This window comes from Cannabis sativa, unplaced genomic scaffold, assembly GCF_029168945.1.
Source record: "Cannabis sativa cultivar Pink pepper isolate KNU-18-1 unplaced genomic scaffold, ASM2916894v1 Contig7, whole genome shotgun sequence".
Taxonomy (NCBI): Eukaryota; Viridiplantae; Streptophyta; class Magnoliopsida; order Rosales; family Cannabaceae; genus Cannabis; species Cannabis sativa.
This window is the reverse complement of record NW_026870043.1, coordinates 1,054,323-1,061,786: the sequence shown is the minus strand read 5'-3', so window position 1 is coordinate 1,061,786 and position 7,464 is coordinate 1,054,323.

Genomic DNA, 7,464 nt, shown 5'->3' with positions numbered 1-7,464 from the left:
TCCAGACCTGTTCTATATGCCCCAAATAACAATTCCAAGGCATCGAATTCACCCAGAAAACACATATGCAAAATTCACCATTAAAGACCAAGCTTTGAGTTCAAGAACTCAAACTTGGTTAAATCCACTAACATGCATCCTAGCCTAGTTAATTCTACTTAACTAAGCATAAAAACACCTCTGAAAACATACAGAAACCTTCAGCAATTCACAGAAACAAAACACAACATTTTCTTTCAAAATTCCTAACTTTTTCACCTAAGCACTTAACCAAGTAGAACAAGGATTCAAGCATGCTATACAATCTCCTAAAACCTAATTATTTCAACATTTAAACAAGGAACAACAACAATAATATTCAGCAGCAACAACATCCAAGAATCAAGCATGCAACACCCATTTTCATCAAGAATTTCAAGAAAAACAAGGAAGAGATTAAAGCCAAGAATTACCTTAAAGAAAATACACTTTGATCTTGCTAAAACACTAGAAATCACCAACCAAAATCCCAGCCTTGAACCCTCCAAGCTCAGCCGAAAGAGAGGAAAAGAGAGAGAGCTTTTCTAATTTTTAAACTTTCTAATTTTGACTAAGTGTAAAAATGAGAGAAAAAAGGATTTTCAAGCTTAATATACCATTTTATTAAATCTATTTCAGCCAACTAAAAATAATCAAATAACATTTAATTTCCATTTAATAAATCACATAAAAGACAAAACACTAATGGGGCAAAAAGACCATTTTGCCCCTCCACCATAAAATCATGAAAATCATACTAACGGGGTATTTTTGGGACATTCTAAATTCCCGGCCAATCCCGACATTCCCAATGTCTAAAACCCGTCCCCAAAATACTAACATACTAAGTTGTGATTTCTACTGAGCCAAACGCCGAGTTCCAAAATACCGGACACCGGAAATGCGAAATATAAAACTGCTGATGACATAATTATGCATATCTTAATTCCATAAATATCAATGATAAATTATTTAAATGGCTATAAATAATTTCCTGATTAACATAAATAACTGCTAATTTCCAAATTAACTAAGCGGGCTTTACAACTATCCCCCCCTTAAAAGGATTTCGTCCCCGAAATCTAACCTGAATAACTCTGGATATTGAGCTCGCATATCTGATTCTAGCTCCCAGGTGGCTTCTTCCACCTTACTGTTTCTCCAGAGAACCTTGACCAACGCTATGGTCTTATTCCGAAGGACTTTATCCTTTCTATCCAGGATGCCTTGCTGTTGGTACATTCCTCATAAGACATATCTGACTGAAGCTGAAGACTCTCATAACTGAGTATATGAGAGGGGTCTGAAACGTATTTTCTCAACATTGAGACATGAAATACGTTGTGCACTGCTGATAAGGCTGGAGGCAATGCTAACCGATATGCCACTTGGCCTATCTTCTCGAGAATCTCGAAAGGTCCTGTAAACCTAGGGCATAACTTGCCTCTTTTCCCGAAACGTTTAATCCCCTTCATCGGAGATACTCGCAAAAACACATGGTCCCCTACTCGGAACTCAACATCCCTACGTTTCGGATCTGCGTAACTCTTCTGTCTGCTCTGTGAGGCAAGCATTCTAGCTTTTATCTTTTCTATTGCCTCATTGGTCCGCTGAACTGACTCCGGACCTAGGTATTTCCTCTCCCCTGTCTCATCCCAGTGGATAGGGGATCTACATTTCCTACCGTACAACAGTTCATAGGGTGCCATCCCTATCGTACTCTGATAACTGTTGTTGTACGAAAACTCTATTAACGGTAGATATTTGCTCCATGAACCCTCAAAGTCCATAACACAGGCTCTCAGCATATCCTCCAATATCTGAATTGTCCTTTCGGACTGACCATCTGTCTGAGGATGGAATGCTGTACTGAATTTTAGCTTCGTACCCATTGCCCGTTGCAAACTTTGCCAAAATTTGGAGGTGAATTTCGGATCCCTGTCCGAAACTATAGACTTTGGTACCCCGTGAAGTCTCACTATCTCCCTGACATATAACTCTGCCAACTGATCCACTGTAAACGTTGTTCTAACCGGTAGAAAATGAGCAGATTTCGTAAATCGATCCACCACTACCCAGATGGAGTCATACATACCCGTGGTCCTAGGTAACCCGACCACAAAATCCATCGCAATATCCTCCCATTTCCATTCTGGTAGGGTTAGAGGCTGCAACAACCCTGCTGGTTTCTGATGTTCAGCCTTGATCTGCTGACACGTGAGGCATCTCGATACGAATTCTACCAAATTCTTCTTCATACCGTTCCACTAGAAGTACGGTTTCAAGTCTTGGTACATCTTGGTGGTGCCGGGATGCAGAGAATATGGAGTAGAATGAGCCTCCTCAAAGATCTCGTTTCTCAGTTCCACACTGTTCGGGACACAAACCCTGGCTTTATACAAAAGCATTCCACTAGCTGACACTGAAAAGTCTTTGGCCTGACCAGCCAATACCTCATCTCGGATCTTCACTAACTCCGGATCTGACGTCTGAGCAACCTTTATTCTTTCCAACAAATCAGATTGCAGCGTCACGTTGTGAAGCTGACCTACCACAAACTCAATGCTGGATCTAACCATATCCTCTGCTAGCTGAGGTGAAATCTGAACCATGTTGGCTACTTGCCCGGGACCCTTTCTGCTCAGGGCATCAGCCACTACATTGGCTTTTCCGGGATGATAGAGGATCTCGCAATCATAATCCTTCACTAACTCAAACCAACGCCTTTGTCTCATGTTCAAATCTTTCTGAGTAAAGAAATACTTGAGACTTTTATGGTCAGTATAGATCTCGCACTTCTCCCCATAAAGATAATGCCGCCAAATCTTCAGCGCAAAGACCACTGCGGCCAATTCTAAATCATGAGTCGGGTATCGCTGTTCATAATCCTTTAACTGACGGGAGGCATAAGCGATAACCCGATCGGCTTGCATCAATACGCACCCCAAACCCTGTTTGGATGCGTCACGATGAGACCACGAACTTCTCCTCGTCCGAAGGCAAAGCTAGTACGGAGCGGTAATCAATCTGTTTCAGCTCCTGAAAACTAGCTTCGCATTTATCTGACCAGATAAATCGCTGATTCTTCTTTGTAAGTTCGGTTAGGGGCATTGAAATTTTGGAGAACCCCTCCACGAACCTACGGTAGTACCCAGCTAACCCCAAGAAGCTTCTGATTTCTGTCACTGTTTTCGGTCTCGGCCAATCCCTGACGGATTCGATCTTCCCGGGATCCACCTTGATCCCGTCTTCACCCACAATGTGCCCTAGGAAGGACACCTGAGACAACCAGAACTCACATTTCTTGAACTTGGCGTAGAGTCTATGTTCTCGAAGTCGTTGCAGTACCATCTGAAGATGCAACTCATGCTCCTCTTCTAACTGGGAGTACACGAGGATGTCATCGATAAACACAATCACACAGATATCGAGGAAATCCTTGAATACTCTATTCATCAGGTCCATGAATGCTGCAGGAGCATTGGTTAGTCCGAATGACATAACCAGAAACTCGTAGTGTCCATACCTAGTGCGGAAAGCCATCTTTGGAATGTCCTCCTCTCGGATCCTCAACTGATGATAACCCGAACGGAGATCAATCTTAGAAAAGACCGTCTTCCCCTGAAGCTGATCGAACAAGTCATCGATCCTAGGTAGCGGATATTTATTCTTCACCGTCAGCTTGTTCAACTCTCTGTAGTCGATGCACATCCTCATAGATCCATCCTTCTTCTTCACGAACAAAACCGGGGCTCCCCAAGGTGACACACTGGGCCGAATGAACCCTATGTCAAGCAACCCTTGGAGCTGAATCTTCAATTCCTTAAGTTCAGCTGGAGCCATCCTATACGGGGCTTTAGAAACCGGATCCACCCCTGGTGCCAAGTCAATCACGAAGTCAATCTCCCGATGAGGTGGTAACCCTGGAAGTTCTTCGGGAAAAACGTCCAAAAATTCCCGAACCACTCTGATGTCCTCTGGCCGAATGGTGTCTGGCCGAGTGGTGTCCACCACCACGACCAGAAACCCTAAGCACCCACCGTGCAATAATTCCCTCGCTGACATAGCCGAGATCACCGGGATCCGAGATCCCTGAACTGAACCCACAAACACGAACGGTTCTTCACTTTCCGGTTGGAAGACCACCATCTTCCTCTTACAGTCAATGCTCGCCGAATATTTAGATAGGAAATCCATTCCTAAAATAATATCGAATTCGACTAAGCTCATCTCTATCAGATCAGCGCTTAACTCTCTACCATCTATCCTGATCGGCATAGACCTAATCCACCTATTGGAGATAACCAATTCTCCGCCAGGTAACAGGGTTCCAAACCCTGATGCATATCTATCAAAGGGTCTACCCAAATTACTAAGGACTCTGGCCGCCACATAAGAATGTGTAGCCCCGGAATCAAACAGCACTGAATAAAGCGAGTTGTTAATGAAAAGCTGACCTGTGACTACTGATGGGCTGGCATCTGCATCAGCCTGCGTGATAGCGAACACCCTGGCTGGAGTGGGTATCGCCGGAGCTCGCGGTGCCTGCGAGCTCGGAGCTGGGGACATTCCCTCTTGAAGTGTCCGGGCATGCCACAATGAAAGCATCCCTGACCTTTGCATTCGCCCCGATGGTGCCTCTTGCAGATAGGGCACTCGGGATAGGAGAATCGGGTCTCATTACCACCAGGACGACTCCCTCGGTTCTGGTTCCCCCGGAACCTCTTGTTCTGACTCGAGCCGCCGGAAGCAGTGGGTGCCCTCTTCCTCTGATCAATGGCCGAACCACTACTCCCCTGCCGAAGCCCGATGCGGGGAGGGGTAGGAGCTCCGCCACCAACCGAGTCTCGGCTGAATCCGACATACACCCCACCGCGCCCTCGGCTCGCGGTGCCTTCTCCACCATCCGAGCATAGGTGGTGCGTCGTCGATGGTAATCATCGGGTCATGCCCGATCTTGGGATTCAACCGTCCGGATACTTCTCCTTCCCCGCCGAAGCTCTGGCCAAGACAATTCCCCGAGGCTAACCTCGCCAACCGGTCAAACTGAGTAGTATACTCAGTGACACTCATGTTCTCCCGCTGGGTCAGGTGAACGAACTCTTTCCTCTTGGCGCTTCTAACCGCCTCATTATAGTACTTCGCGTTGAAGAGTTCCTGGAACCTTTCCCAGGTCATGGTGGTGACATCGTGAATCTGAGACACCATGTCCCACCATACCAGGGCATCCTCTGGAACCGGAATGTGGCGCACACCACTGCGTCGTTCACCGGTGACACCCATAAAGTTCGGGGTACTCCCGGTGATCACCGTAAGCCTTTGCTCGGCTTTCGACACATCCGGACCTCCCGGGAATACGGAGGTGCTTGCTTCCGAACCGCTCATACAAAGGTTCCAATCCGTGGGCCGCCACTACCATCTCGGCACAGGCGGCGAGGGCAGGTGCCACCGGAGCTGCGGGCACGGGAGCTGCGGGAGCACCTGCCGTCTCAACCTGCGAGATCTCGAGGTCTTGTTCTTCGATCCGGGCTTGCATCTCCGCAAACCGCAACTCCCAATCGGGGCTCCACGATCGCCTGGGGAGCACAGGGCGGCCTGTGGCGGGTTTTCATCACCCGGCCACGAGCCACGCCTCGGGGACCTCTACCTCGGCCCCTAGCGGGTGGGGGAAACCGGGCTCCCTCTCCCTGATTCGACCCCACGGAGTTGCCCCGACTCCTGGTAGTCCGCCTGTCGTCCATCTAATTAGAACCGCCTGCGAAACCAAGAGTTGGCATATCGTGGTCGTATTCAAGGCGAGCTTACTAATGCCGCTTAATTTGGAAATTAGAAATGAAACATGCGCCTATTCTACTATCGGGCTACTAACATGCTTCCTAACGGGCTTTTCTTTTTCATAATCGAATAAAATAAACTACTAAAGCAATAAAGGCTTACCGAACCGTGAACCGAGCTAGCTGGCGATGATGATTGTACATGTCGTGACGATCTTCGGAAGACAACTGGCGGCTACGATACCAAATTCTAACACCCTAACTATCTTAGGCGTATTACGTGATTTTTAAACGTCTTGTGCGGCTCGTTGCTAGTCAACGAGGTTTATGGAAAAACGTGATTAATTAAAATTTTGCTTTTTCATTAAACTTATAAACCATTTTGCAAAAAGTCTCGGGATCCCGATTTATAAAAATATTTACAAACGTTTTCTTTGTTCAACTTTTACATCAAAATAAAGTCGTCTAACGACGGTTACAAAATCTCAGCCTGCGTCCCGAGGATCGTACGCTCCAGCCTAACCGCCCCGACATGTACAATCTCATAAGCTCGCTCACGGTCCATCAAGAATCGCCTTGCCTTTACCTACACATGAACGTAAACGCGTGAGTCGACGGACTCGGTAAGAAAAGCATAATAATATCATAAATAAAGCCCATTGCCGTGTCCAACACGATACCGAGTCCCGCTTACGCCATGTCCAACATGGTACCGAGCACTACCGCCATGTCCAACATGGTACCGAGTTTTGAACGTTCGGGGGACGGTACTATTGACAAGTATCCTCTGATCGGTCGAGCCGGTCATACTCCATTCTTGGTCATACTCCGGCTGTACCGACGGGATAGGTCAATAGCCCGAACCACCAACCAAGTGTCGGCTGATCGGTCGAGCCGGTCATACTCATTCTTGGTCATACTCCAAACTGTACCAGACGTGACGGGGTTGGATGGTTCGAAGCCTAAATACATATCTAATGTAATCTAACGAGGGCTTCCTACATGCACGCTAAACATGTAATCTACATATGCATACCGTTATACTAATCTTACGGATTCCGATTTCGGGTGTGCCTGGTCAACTTTGGAAGGCCCCGAAGCCGAACGGCGGATTACGGCTCCTAAACCATAAAAATCACAACGCTATAAGTGACACGCTAAATCACTTCCCGGGGACTAAAACTTGAAACTAAAAGTTTCCCTATCGATAAAAAGCATGGCAATACCCCTAAAAACCCAAAAACGAGGAAAACTAGGGTTCGAAAAATCCCCAACCGTGAATAGGTTGCCCAACCGGAATTCCGGTTAGGAAATTCGAACCCCCATCCGAATTCCGGATGCTCAACCGAATTCCGGTTCCTCGCGAGCGACAAACTAAAAATCTCCTAACTTGACCAATTCGAACCCAATTGATCCCAAACTTTCCAGACCTGTTCTATATGCCCCAAATAACAATTCCAAGGCATCGAATTCACCCAGAAAACACATATGCAAAATTCACCATTAAAGACCAAGCTTTGAGTTCAAGAACTCAAACTTGGTTAAATCCACTAACATGCATCCTAGCCTAGTTAATTCTACTTAACTAAGCATAAAAACACCTCTGAAAACATACAGAAACCTTCAGCAATTCACAGAAACAAAACACAACATTTTCTTTCAAAATTCCTAA